We start from the raw sequence: 15,046 nt of genomic DNA, 5'->3' as shown, positions 1-15,046 counted from the left end.
CCTGGAAACATAGTGACACAATGTCTCTACAAAAAATGTAAAAAATTAGTTGGTATGGTGGTGCACGCCTATGGTCCCGGCTACAAGGGAGGCTGAGGTGGCAGGATCACTTGAACCTAGGCGACTGAGACTGCAGTCGCAGTCTCATGATTGTGCCACTGCTCTCCAGCCAGGGTGACAGAGTGATATCCTGCCTCAAATCTATATCTATATTTCTATATAGATATACATACACACATATTCATATATATATGTGTATGTGTGTGTATATATATATGATCATGTCACTCTCCTGTTTAAAACCCTCCATTGGCTTTCCATTGCTCTTAGAATAAACTTTAGACTCTACTCTGGCTTATGGTAAGGCCCTGTGTGATCTGGCTCCTGCCCAAATCTCTCCAACCTCATATTCTACCACATTCCCTCTTGACTTCTAAGGTATATTAGGAGAAAGTTAGGAAGCACACAGATAATTACAATATGGTGCACTAAATGCTATAATAAAGATATGCACTGTATTCTGTGGGAGAGCAGAAAAGTTATCTGATCCTAGCAGGAGACTAAGGAAGATTTAAAAGGTGGCTTTCTAGAGAAAGCAGAGTCCTAAGTGATAGCTATGCGGAGTTCACCAGACAAAGAAGGTTAAAGGCAGAGATGTGAAAATACATATGGTACTGAAAACAGCAAGTAGTTTGATATAGCTAAACTGTTGGGTATACGTGGGAGAGTTACGGAAGATGAACCTAGCAAGGCAGACAAAGTCCAGATTAGAACCCATGTGCTAAGGAATGCAGATTTTCAAATAGGTTATCTCACTTAAACAGAAAATGGTTGACTAGAAAGAGGTAGGCAGGGCTGGAGAACAGGTGAAGTTTAGCACCATAGAACAGTTTTCATTATTGACACACTACAATTTATCAGGAAGTACATATTTTCTGAAAAATTATTCAAATCACCACAAATAGGAAAATAAAGAGTGGAGAAGTTATTTAAGTCAAAGGAACAAATGTCAAATGTGTGGAAACAAAATTGCATTTATTGGTCCTTAATTTATAAAAATTAGAAATTCTGGAGATAATTTTAAAAAGGAATCTAAGCATTTTTTCTTTCTTCTTGCATGTACACTGATTGAGTCACATGAAGAATAAAATATTTTGTTAATATCAAGGTGACTCTTAGCCAACATTTCATCATGATGAAGAGCTGCATTTGACTTGCTTGTGACATCAAAGTTAATATAAAATTCGTATCTGTAGAAATTATCCAGCACATTCCACAAAATAAGTAATAGGGATAAGTTTCCCCATATGGTCATGTCCAAAGTGAAGACAGATACAATCAAAATAGAACTGAAATTGGAACAAGGAGGTCAGGGTACCATCTGCATCTTCTAATCAGATGTTCATATTCACAACATTTTACTATAGTTTTAAGAGTTTCTCAAGTGTATAATAGAATTTCACTTAGTTGGAACCTCTGGATTCAGATATCTTGGCAAACTATCAGCCAAAGTTTTTCAAGGTTACAATAAAACACAAATATGCTCTGATATACATTTATTTTGACTCATCTGATCACACTAGAAATAGTGTACAAGGATTTTGGGATCAGACCTACACTAGAATCCCAGATTTATCACTTATTACTTACCAACTTTAGAAAGCTGTTTAAATCTCTGAGACTCAGTTGCCTTAGCTATGAAATAAGGCTATTTGTCAGGAAATGTTGCTATAAGGATTATCTACCACGTGTCTGGCATACAATAGGTATTGATGAATTTTATTTTCTAGTCTAACTCAAGCTATGAAAAAGTCATGTACAAAGATGACATAATTAGATTTCGGAAGCAAGTTAGCTTATTTGCCATGACAGAAATGTAAAAGCCCAAGAGTTACAAGTTCCTTTTAAATCACATCATGGTTTACCATAATGCATAAGAAGGGACCTAGAATACATGATACAAGGAGAAGGTCATGTTTCTATAAAGTGTCAAGACATCAGCAACCTAGTATATGACATAAAATCTACATATTCAGAGGTTTTAGTGTTATTACTACTGTCAAAACAATGCCAACTATGACTTCCAGGGCATGCATGGCTGTAGCTTTCCAAGTGAAGATAGCATTCACAATAGAAACAAAATGCACTATCATATTAGGGGGCAGTAGAGTGCAGTAATTGAAAGCATGAACCTTGGAAAGTTGTCCTAAGAAGTTTGAACTTTATACTGATAAGAAGCCATTTAGGCTATTTAAAAAGAGCTTTGTAAATTGTTTCCCATCTACCCTCAAGGGAACTGATCATTCTCTAATTTATCTTTTAACTAGTATGTAACCTTATTATTGTAACCTACACACCTACACACACACACAGAGAGAGAGAGAGAGCCAGAATGGAGCTACAGCAATAACAGACATGGTAATAGCAAAAATGAGACTAGATGTTATAACCTTTTACATCTTTTTTCTTAGAAAATAATTTGTTATTTCATTATTGTCTTATTCTAGCTCCAGCCTAAAACCCTATGAAACGTAAGCCACAACTGAGGCCCATAGGAACCACATGAAGAGCCATTGCAGCTGCCTGCTTTCTGCCTTAGGCAATTCTACCAAGCTACGTACTGGCTATCTCATTTCATTTCCTGTTCACTGACTACATGGGCTACTTAGCTATCTGTGGTTTCTACATCTCTGATTGGTCCTGTCCCTGGGTTTGGGCTACTAGGTTAAACGTGTTTATTCAAAATGTAGTTTTGAATCTGTCTACATTTATCTATCTATCTCTGTCACTCCTTGGCCAGGTGGTGGCTGAAAATCATACTTCCATATGCACAAATACTGGAACTATTAACCAAAAATTAAAATATTATTTCTGTTGGATGATGGGATTATGAATATTTTTCATTGCTTTCCCAAATTTTTCTTCAGTGTTACTATTTATCAGACTAAAAAACAGGTCACTAATATTTTTGGCAAATTGGACTAAAAAAGAGAGGGGGGAATAAATGAGCTACTAAGCAAGCTGTAAAATGATTTCCAAAAATCCTTTCCATGGCACATTGATTTGATGCCTATTGCTACAATTTAAAAGTCTATTAGACCAGAATATAGTATGCTAAAGCATCCACTCAATTTCTCCTTGATAAGAGGTAAAATGTTGTTAAGATCACTTAAGATGACTTTTATTTACTCTGGCAGTGACAGACTATAGATATGATCACACTAAATTTAATTAAGCTTCCTCCACGCAAAGAATTTCCAATGGTCCTTTTCTGATGAAAATCACTTTGGGTCCTGGTGCTTCCCCATGAGGCCCTGTGTAGTGTAGTGTACCCAGTCCTCTTGGGAACTGTCATAAATTTCTCTGGCTCAGGGAAGGTGTGTTGTTCATCTTTTCATTGCCAGTACCTAAGAATATCAGGCACTTTGAAGGAAAAGAGGGAGAGATGGCTGACAAGACACAGGTAGTGTGTGTCTCCTCCACGGAGAGGAACCAGAATAATAAGCAGATACCTTTCAAACAGACTGTCTAGGAGAGAACACTAGGATTCACTATAGAAGTGACAAGATGCACCAAAAGTGAATAAAGAGAGGGTTCAAGGCAACTTGGCTAGCCAGGGACTGACTGAAAGCCTGGAGAGGGTCCTGGATGTAGAAAAACAAGAAGAGAGAAACCCCCAGAGTTCCACACTCCAAAATGGGCTTTTACAATCTTGGCTAGGGAGAACCCCTCAATCCCTGTGGGCTGACACAGGAAGCTACCTGGAGATTGCCCAGAGATGTTGCGCCAAAAGGGAATCAACGCAAAATCCCACAGGCATCCAAGCCTAGACCAGCGTTGGCTAAATGCCATAGTGACAGCCTAGATACCAGGAATCTACAGATGAAGCTGCTGTTGCTACACTGCTCCAAGGAGGGGAGAGGAGACTGGGTGCTTCCATGTACCCCTGGGGGGTCCTTACTGCCCTGCTTGGGGCTACCGTTGCGACTGAGACGCGGGTGGACCACACTCTCCAGAGCCTCTAGCTCACACTGCTTACCTGGGAGGGGCCCCGCCCTACCTAGTCCTGACCTTAGGCACCATATTGAGAGTTCAATGCTGGGCTGTGCTCCACCCTCAGGCTGAGTTTGGGCTGATGTGGCTGCAGCCACCACCTGGCCAAGGAGTGACAAAGAAGCTAAGCTCTCCTACTCATACTTAGGACAATACCCACCACCCTGCTGCAGACTGCTGTGAAACTGAGACTCAAGCAGATCATACTCCCCGCAGTTTCTTGCCCATGCTGCCTTCCTAGGTGCACCCTTCCCTCCCCGGGTCGCAGGTCCAAGGCATCATTTAGAAAGTTTAATGCTGGGCTGTGCCTTGCCCTTGGGCTTAGTTCAAGCTGATAAGGCTGCATCTGCTGCCTGGCTGAGGAGGGACAGGGAAATCAGGCTCTCTTACATATACCAAGGATAATACCCACTGCTCTGCTATAGACTGCTGTGCGACTAAAACTTAAGCAGACCACACTCCTCACACTGGCCCATGCTACACACCTGAGAGGGGCCTTGCCCTCTCTGGTCACAGGCCCCAGCTAGCACCATTTTGAGAGTTTAATGCAAGGCTGTGCCCTCAGCCTGAGTTTGAGGCTACCCGGCTGCAATTACCAACCAGCCGAGGGAGGCACAGGGAAACCAGACTCTCCTGCTTATAACTAGGACAATACCTATCACCCTGTTTCAGGCAGCTGTGGGACTGAGGACTAGCCTGCCCAACCCATCACAGCTACTAGCAACACCAACGAAGACCACTTGGCTCCCAGTGGGTTGCTCCACTACCACTATTGCCATTACCCATATCATACCAGCTGCCCAGGAGTCTGAGAACCTGCCCACATACCTGGCCTACTGTACTTCCACTACTAGCTTCTAAGCAAGTGAAGTATAGGCCCAAGAATTGGCTCTCCAGGACCCACTAACACTGGTGCCAGCGTATGCTGCTTTGGAGACTTAAAACAGACACACAGCCTACTTCTGCCACCAGTGGGGTGTGAATACTGGCTCAGTAGGTGTCCAAGCCCCCAGCAAAACTTCACCACAGCCTCAGCTAACTATACCCTAAGCCATAGAGGAAATAACAGATACCACTGAACCTGTGTACTACCAAAGAAGTCATACAAAGACCACACTACTGCAGGCACCCAAAATCAAAGCCAAAGCATCCTATTCAACCAACAACATATATCTATCTTCAGGAAAAAATTCTGCCCTACAAAAGCAATTTCAAAAAATTGGAACAAGTGAATACTAAACCAGATGTTTATATATCAATGGAAGGACATGGGAAACATGAACAAGCAGGAAACTATGACACCATCAGAGGACCACAACTGTTGTCCTGCACCAGATCCCAACCAAAAATAATTCCTTGAAATGCCAGATAAAAAATTCAAAATACTGATTTTGAAGAAGCTCCATGAGATACAAGAGAAATCTGAGAACCAATACAAATAAATCAGAAAATCAATTCAGGATATAAATGAGAAATTTACCAAGGAGATAAATATCTTAAACAAAAACCAAACAGAAATTCTGGAAATGAAAAATTCATTGAAAAAAATACAAAATACATTTAAAAGCTTCAATAATAGAGTAGACTAAGAAGAAAGAATCTCAGAACTTGAAGACAGGTCTTTTGAAATAATCCAATCAGACAAAAATAGGGAAAATAATAATAAAAAAGAATGAACAAAGCCTTCAAGACTTCTGGGACTACACAAAGTGACTGAACTTATAAATTATCAGTATTCCAATGGGGAAGGGAGATCAAAAGTTCAGAAAACATATTTAAGGAAATAGTCAATAAAAACTTTCCAAGACAAACAAGAGAGTTAGACATCCAGATTCAGGAGGCATAGCAAAGAGGAAATCACTATGGCATATTATATTCAGAATGTCAAAAGTCAAAGTAAATTAAAATTAGTAAGAGAAAAGCATCTAGTCACCTATGAAGGAAACCCCATCAAACTAACAGCAGACTTTCTAAAAGAAACCTTACAGGCCAGAAGACAATGGAATGGGATTATCAAAGTGCTGAAAGAAAAAAAGAATCAGCCCAAAATTTTACTTCCTGCCAGAATAAGTTTCACAAATGGAGACAAAATAAAGTCTTTCCCAGAGAAGCAAACACTGAGAGAATTTGTTACCACTAGACTGGTCCTTCAGGAGATGCTCAAAGGAGTCTTAAAAACATGGAAATGAAAGGTCAACAATCACCATCATGAAAATACATGAAAATATAAAACTCGTAAGTCTTATAAAACAACTGCACAAAGGAGAAAAAGAATCAAATGGGAACACAATAGAATTTCATTAAACCACAAAGACAAAAAGACAACTAGAAAACAATTAACAATGGACAGGAACAAAGCCTCACATATCAATATTAACCTTGAATGTAAATAGATTAAATGATCCACTTAAAATATACAGATTGACAGAATGGATTTTAGAAAGCATGATCCAGCGATATCTACATACAAGAAACTCACCTTACCTGTAAAGACACATATAGACTGAAAATAAAGGGGTAGAAAAAGACATTCTATGAAAACAGATTTCAAAAGTGAGCAGGAATAACTATATTTATATCAGATAAAATAGACTTTAAACAAAAACTGAACAGAAATTCTGAAAATGAAAAATTCATTGGAAAAAAAAAACAGTAAAAAAAAAACAGTAAAAAAAAAAAAAAGACAAAGGTCATTATATAATGATAAAGGTATCAATTCTGCAAGAGAATATGACAATCTTAAATATATATGCACCCAATATCAGAGAACTCAAATTCACAAAACAAGCATTATTAGACCTAAAGGAAGAAGTATACAGTAATATGATAATAGTGGGGGGTCTTCAACACATCACTCACAGCACTAGATAGATCATCAAGATAAAATAACAAAGAAACATTGGACTTTAGATCAAATGAACTTAATAGATATTTACAGAACATTCTACCCAACAACCAAAGAATATATATTATTTTCATCAGCACATGGAACACTATATAAGATATACCATGTTAGTCCACAAATCTTAAAATTTTTTAAAAAATCAAAACTGTATTAAGTATCTTCTCAGATCACAGTAGAATAAAGCTAGAAATCACTACCAAAGGAACTGTGGAAACTATACAAACACACAGAAATTAAACAACATGCTTCTGAATGATTGCTAGGTCAATGAAGGAAGTAAGATACAAATTTTAAAATCTTTTGAAATAAATGAAAATGGAAACAACATACCCAAACTGGTGGTATACAGCAAAAGCAGTGCTAAGAGGGAAGTTGATAGCATTAAATGCCTACATCAAAAAAGTAGAAAGATCATAAATTAACAATTCATGTCACACCTCAAGGAACTAGAAAAACAAGAAGAAACCAAACCCAAAGTTAGCAGAAGAAAAGAAATAACAAAGATAAGAGTAGAAATAAATGAAACAAAAAAAAGCAAAGGATCAACAAAATGAAAAGATGGTTCTTTGAAAAGATAAACAAAATTGATAAACCACTAGCTAGACTAACAAAGAAGAGAGAAGATTCAAATAAAAACAATTCAGAAATGAAAAGGGAGACATTACAATTGATACCACAAAAATACAAAAGATCATCAGAGACTATTATAAACAACTATACACTATGCTTAGAGGAAATAGATAAATTCTGGGAAACATACAACCTCCCCAAATCGAACCAGGAAGAAATGAAACTCCTGAATAGATCAATAATGACTAGTGAGATTGAATCAGTGATTAAAAAAAAAAAAAAATCTCCCAACAAAACAAAGTCTAGGACTAGATGGATTCCCAGTCGGGTTCTACCAAACATACAAAGAAGAACTAATACCAATCCTCCTGAAACTACCCCCAAAAATCAAGGAGGACATAATTCTTCCTAATTCTACAAAGCCAGAATCACCATGATACCAAAACCAGACAACCACACAAAAACAAAAAAGAAAACTACAGACCAATATCTCTGATGAACATAGACACAAAAAAACTCAACAACGTACTAACAAATCAAATCCAACAGCACATCAAAAACATATAATACACCATGATCAAATGGCATTTATCCCAGAGATGCAAAGATAGTTAAACATATGCAAATACAGAATTGCGAAGATGGCCGAATAGGAACAGCTCCAGTCTCCAACTCCCAGCGTGAGCGACACAGAAGACCGGTGATTTCTGCATTTTCAACAGAGGTACGGGTTCATCTCCTAGGGAGTGCCGGACAATCGGTGCTGGTCAGCTGCTGCAGCCCGACCAGCGAGAGCTGAAGCAGGGCGAGGCATCGCCTCACCTGGGAAGCACAAGGGGAAAGGGAATCCCTTTTCCTAGCCAGGGGAACTGAGACACACAACACCTGGAAAATCAGGTAACTACCACCCCAATACTGTGCTTTAAGCAAACAGGCACACCAGGATATTATATCCCACACCTGGCCGGGAGGGTCCCACGCCCATGGAGCCTCCCTCATTGCTAGCACAGCAGTCTGCTATCTAACCGCAAGGCAGCAGCGAGGTTGGGGGCGGGGCGCCCGCCATTGCTGAGGCTTAAGTAGGTAAACAAAGCCGCTGGGAAGCTCGAACTGGGTGGAGCTCACAGCAGCTCAAGGAAACCTGCCTGTCTCTGTAGACTCCACCTCTGGGGACAGGGCACAGATAAACAACAACAAAAGCAGCAGAAACCTCTGCAGACGCAAACGACTCTGTCTGACAGCTTTGAAGAGAGCAGTGGATCTCCCAACACGGAGGTTGAGATCTGAGAAGGGACAGACTGCCTGTTCAAGTGGGTCCCTGACCCCTGAGTAGCCTAACTGGGAGACATCCCCTACTAGGGGCAGTCTGACACCCCACACCTCACAGGGTGGAGTACACCCCTGAGAGGAAGCCTCCAAAGCAAGAATCAGACAGGTACACTCGCTGTTCAGCAATATTCTATCTTCTGCAGCCTCTGCTGCTGACACCCAGGCAAACAGGGTCTGGAGTGACCTCAAGTAATCTCCAACAGACCTACAGCTGAGGGTCCTGACTGTTAGAAGGAAAACTATCAAACAGGAAGGACACCTACACCAAAACCCCATCAGTACGTCACCATCATCATCAAAGACCAGAGGCAGATAAAACCACAAAGATGGGGAAAAAGCAGGGCAGAAAAGCTGGAAATTCAAAAAATAAGAGCGCATCTCCCCCGGCAAAGGAGCGCAGCTCATCGCCAGCAACGGATCAAAGCTTGACGGAGAATGACTTTGACAAGATGGGAGAAGAAGGCTTCAGTCCATCAAACTTCTCAGAGCTAAAGGAGGAATTACGTACCCAGCGCAAAGAAACTAAAAATCTTGAAAAAAAAGTGGAAGAATTGATGGCTACAGTAATTAATGCAGAGAAGGTCATAAACGAAATGAAAGAGATGAAAACCATGACACGAGAAATACGTGACAAATGCACAAGCTTCAGTAACCGACTCAATCAACTGGAAGAAAGAGTATCAGCGATTGAGGATCAAATGAACGAAATGAAGCGAGAAGAGAAACCAAAAGAAGAAAGAAGAAAAAGAAATGAACAAAGCCTGCAAGAAGTATGGGATTATGTGAAAAGACCAAATCTACGTCTGATTGGAGTGCCTGAAAGTGAGGGGGAAAATGGAACCAAGTTGGAAAACACTCTTCAGGATATCATCCAGGAGAATTTCCCCAACCTAGTAGGGCAGGCCAACATTCAAATCCAGGAAATACAGAGAACGCCACAAAGATACTCCTCAAGAAGAGGAACTCCAAGACACATAATTGCCAGATTCACCGAAGTTGAAATGAAGGAAAAAGTCTTAAGGGCAGCCAGAGAGAAAGGTCGGGTTACCCACAGTCTGATGGGAAGCCCATCAGACTAACAGCAGATCTCTCGGCAGAAACTCTACAAGTCAGAAGAGAGTGGGGGCCAATATTCAACATTCTTTTTTTTTTTTTTTTTTTTTTTTTGAGACGGAGTCTCGCTCTGTCGCCCAGGCTGGAGTGCAGTGGCGCGATCTCGGCTCACTGCAAGCTCCGCCTCCCGGGTTCACGCCATTCTCCTGCCTCAGCCTCCCGAGTAGCTGGGACTACAGGCGCCCACAACCGCGCCCGGCTAATTTTTTGTATTTTTAGTAGAGACGGGGTTTCACCGTGGTCTCGATCTCCTGACCTTGTGATCCGCCCGCCTCGGCCTCCCAAAGTGCTGGGATTACAGGCGTGAGTCACCACGCCCGGCATCAACATTCTTAAAGAAAAGAATTTTAAACCCAGAATTTCATATCCAGCCAAACTAAGTTTCATAAGTGAAGGAGAAATAAAATCCTTTACAGATAAGCAAATGCTTAGAGATTTTGTCACCACTAGGCCTGCCTTACAAGAGACCCTGAAGGAAGCACTAAACATGGAAAGGAACAACCGGTACCAGCCATTGCAAAAACATGCCAAAAGGTAAAGACCATCGAGGCTAGGAAGAAACTGCATCAACTAACGAGCAAAATAACCAGTTAATATCATAATGGCAGGATCAAGTTCACACATAACAATATTAACCTTAAATGTAAATGGACTAAATGCTCCAATTAAAAGACACAGACTGGCAAACTGGATAGAGTCAAGACCCATCAGTCTGCTGTATTCAGGAGACCCATCTCACATGCAGAGACATACATAGGCTCAAAATAAAGGGATGGAGGAAGATTTACCAAGCAAATGGAGAACAAAAAAAAGCAGGGGTTGCAATACTAGTCTCTGATAAAACAGACTTTAAACCATCAAAGATCAAAAGAGACAAAGAAGGCCATTACATAATGGTAAAGGGATCAATTCAACAGGAAGAGCTAACTATCCTAAATATATATGCACCCAATACAGGAGCACCCAGATTCATAAAGCAAGTTCTTAGAGACTTACAAAGAGACTTAGACTCCCATACAATAATAATGGGAGACTTCAACACTCCACTGTCAACATTAGACAGATCAACGAGACAGAAAGTTAACAAGGATATCCAGGAATTGAACTCATCTCTGCAGCAAGCAGACCTAATAGACATCTATAGAACTCTCCACCCCAAATCAACAGAATATACATTCTTCTCAGCACCACATCGCACTTATTCCAAAATTGACCACATAATTGGAAGTAAAGCACTCCTCAGCAAATGTACAAGAACAGAAATTATAACAAACTGTCTCTCAGAACACAGTGCAATCAAACTAGAACTCAGGACTAAAAAACTCAATCAAAACCGCTCAACTACATGGAAACTGAACAACCTGCTCCTGAATGACTACTGGGTACATAACGAAATGAAGGCAGAAATAAAGATGTTCTTTGAAACCAATGAGAACAAAGACACAACATACCAGAATCTCTGGGACACATTTAAAGCAGTGTGTAGAGGGAAATTTATAGCACTAAATGCCCACAACAGAAAGCTGGAAAGATCTAAAATTGACACTCTAACATCACAATTAAAAGAACTAGAGAAGCAAGAGCAAACACATTCAAAAGCTAGCAGAAGGCAAGAAATAACTAAGATCAGAGCAGAACTGAAGGAGATAGAGACACAAAGAACCCTCCAAAAAATCAATGAATCCAGGAGTTTGTTTTTTGAAAAGATCAACAAAATTGACAGACCGCTAGCAAGACTAATAAAGAAGAAAAGAGAGAAGAATCAAATAGATGCAATAAAAAATGATAAAGGGGATATCACCACCGACCCCACAGAAATACAAACTACCATCAGAGAATACTATAAACACCTCTACGCAAATAAACCAGAAAATCTAGAAGAAATGGATAATTTCCTGGACACTTACACTCTTCCAAGACTAAACCAGGAAGAAGTTGAATCCCTGAATAGACCAATAGCAGGCTCTGAAATTGAGGCAATAATTAATAGCCTACCAACGAAAAAAAGTCCAGGACCAGATGGATTCACAGCTGAATTCTACCAGAGGTACAAGGAGGAGCTGGTACCATTCCTTCTGAAACTATTCCAATCAATAGAAAAAGAGGGAATCCTCCCTAACTCATTTTATGAGGCCAACATCATCCTGGTACCAAAGCCTGGCAGAGACACAACAAAAAAAGAGAATTTTAGACCAATATCCCTGATGAACATCGATGCAAAAATCCTCAATAAAATACTGGCAAACCGGATTCAGCAGCACATCAAAAAGCTTATCCACCATGATCAAGTGGGCTTCATCCCTGGGATGCAAAGCTGGTTCAACATTCGCAAGTCAATAAACATAATCCAGCATATAAACAGAACCAAAGACAAGAACCACATGATTATCTCAATAGATGCAGAAAAGGCTTTTGACAAAATTCAACAGCCATTCATGCTAAAAACGCTCAATAAATTCGGTATTGATGGAACATACCTCAAAATAATAAGAGCTATTTATGACAAACCCACAGCCAATATCATACTGAATGGGCAAAAACTGGAAAAATTCCCTTTGAAAACTGGCACAAGACAGGGATGCCCTCTCTCACCACTCCTATTCAACATAGTGTTGGAAGTTCTGGCTAGGGCAATCAGGCAAGAGAAAGAAGTCAAGGGTATTCAGTTAGGAAAAGAAGAAGTCAAATTGTCCCTCTTTGCAGATGACATGATTGTATATTTAGACAACCCCATTGTCTCAGCCCAAAATCTCCTTAAGCTGATAAGAAACTTCAGCAAAGTCTCAGGATACAAAATTAATGTGCAAAAATCACAAGCATTCTTATACACCAGTAACAGACAAACAGAGAGCCAAATCATGAATGAACTTCCATTCACAATCGCTTCAAAGAGAATAAAATATCTAGGAATCCAACTTACAAGGGATGTAAAGGACTTCTTCAAGGAGAACTACAAACCACTGCTCAGTGAAATAAAAGAGGACACAAACAAATGGAAGAACATACCATGCTCATGGATAGGAAGAATCAATATCGTGAAAATGGCCATACTGCCCAAGGTTATTTATAGATTCAATGCCATCCCCATCAAGCTACCAATGAGTTTCTTCACAGAATTGGAAAAAACTGCTTTAAAGTTCATATGGAACCAAAAAAGAGCCCGCATCTCCAAGACAATCCTAAGTCAAAAGAACAAAGCTGGAGGCATCACGCTACCTGACTTCAAACTATACTACAAGGCTACAGTAACCAAAACAGCATGGTACTGGTACCAAAACAGAGATATAGACCAATGGAACAGAACAGAGTCCTCAGAAATAATACCACACATCTACAGCCATCAGATCTTTGACAAACCTGAGAGAAACAAGAAATGGGGAAAGGATTCCCTATTTAATAAATGGTGCTGGGAAAATTGGCTAGCCATAAGTAGAAAGCTGAAACGGGATCCTTTCCTTACTCTTTATACGAAAATTAATTCAAGATGGATTAGAGACTTAAATGTTAGACCTAATACCATAAAAACCCTAGAGGAAAACCTAGGTAGTACCATTCAGGACATAGGCATGGGCAAAGACTTCATGTCTAAAACACCAAAAGCAACAGCAACAAAAGCCAAAATTGACAAATGGGATCTCATTAAACTAAAGAGCTTCTGCACAGCAAAAGAAACTACCATCAGAGTGAACAGGCAACCTACAGAATGGGAGAACATTTTTGCAATCTACTCATCTGACAAAGGGCTAATATCCAGAACCTACAAAGAACTCAGACAAATTTACAAGAAAAAAACAAACAACCCCATCAAAAAGTGGGCAAAGGATATGAACAGACATTTCTCAAAAGAAGACATTCATACAGCCAACAGACACATGAAAAACTGCTCATCATCACTGGCCATCAGAGAAATGCAAATCAAAACCACAATGAGATACCATCTCACACCAGTTAGAATGGCGATCATTAAAAAGTCAGGAAACAACAGGTGCTGGAGAGGATGTGGAGAAATAGGAACACTTTTACACTGTTGGTGGGATTGTAAACTAGTTCAACCATTATGGAAAACAGTATGGCGATTCCTCAAGGATCTAGAACTAGATGTACCATATGACCCAGCCATCCCATTACTGGGTATATACCCAAAGGATTATAAATCATGCTGCTATAAAGACACATGCACACGTATGTTTATTGCGGCACTATTCACAATAGCAAAGACTTGGAATTGACCCAAATGTCCATCAGTGACAGACTGGATTAAGAAAATGTGGCACATATACACCATGGAATACTATGCAGCCATAAAAAAGGATGAGTTTGTGTCCTTTGTAGGGACATGGATGCAGCTGGAAACCATCATTCTTAGCAAACTATCACAAGAACAGAAAACCAAACACCACATGTTCTCACTCATAGGTGGGAACTGAACAATGAGATCACTCGGACTCGGGAAGGGGAACATCACACACCGGGGCCTATCATGGGGAGGGAGGAGGGGGGAGGGATTGCATTGGGAGTTATACCTGATGTAAATGACGAGTTGATGAGTGCTGACGAGTTGATGGGTGCAGCACAGCAACATGGCACAAGTATACATATGTAACAAACCTGCACGTTATGCACATGTACCCTAGAACTTAAAGTATAATAATAATAAAAAATAAACAAAAAAAAAAAGAAAGCAATTGCGATGTAGAACAATTGTGTATGTAGAAACTTAAAAATATGTAAGACTTTTGATCTAAACAATCAGAATTCTAGGGAATTTTTCCAAAGATAATCAGGTATGCAGCCAAAGAATATTAGATGCAACATTACTGATAATATTAAAAAATTGATTATCTCTTGTGTCCCAAGTAGAATGGTTTAATAAATTAGTGCAAATTCATGTGATGTGATGTTATGCAGCTGTTAAAATTATAGCTTGGAATATTATTTGATAACCTGGGAAAAGGTTTGTGATATATTAAGTGAAAAGGAAAATCCAAAACTGTAAATAATCTGATTTTTAAATTATTATTAGTATTTCATTGAGAAAAGGATTGGAAGGGAATCAGTCAGAGGCTTTCATTTCTG

The 15,046-nt window shown here is 39.7% G+C and overlaps 1 protein-coding gene across 30 annotated transcripts in view; it reads right to left on the bottom strand.

Annotated features, from left to right (window-relative positions):
• Positions 1–15,046, bottom strand: part of ACER3 (alkaline ceramidase 3) — a 170,303-nt gene that overhangs the window by 77,001 nt on the left and 78,256 nt on the right. For 2 of the 30 annotated variants that reach the window (XM_077960416.1, XM_077960417.1), the window contains exon 1: positions 1,651–5,419. The gene's annotated coding sequence lies outside the window, so the exon portion shown is untranslated. 30 annotated transcript variants of the gene reach the window in all.

Source organism: Macaca mulatta, chromosome 14 (assembly GCF_049350105.2).
Source record: "Macaca mulatta isolate MMU2019108-1 chromosome 14, T2T-MMU8v2.0, whole genome shotgun sequence".
NCBI lineage: Eukaryota > Metazoa > Chordata > Mammalia > Primates > Cercopithecidae > Macaca > Macaca mulatta.
The sequence above is the reverse complement of the archived record's forward strand: the minus strand, read 5'-3'. Positions and strand labels throughout refer to the sequence as shown.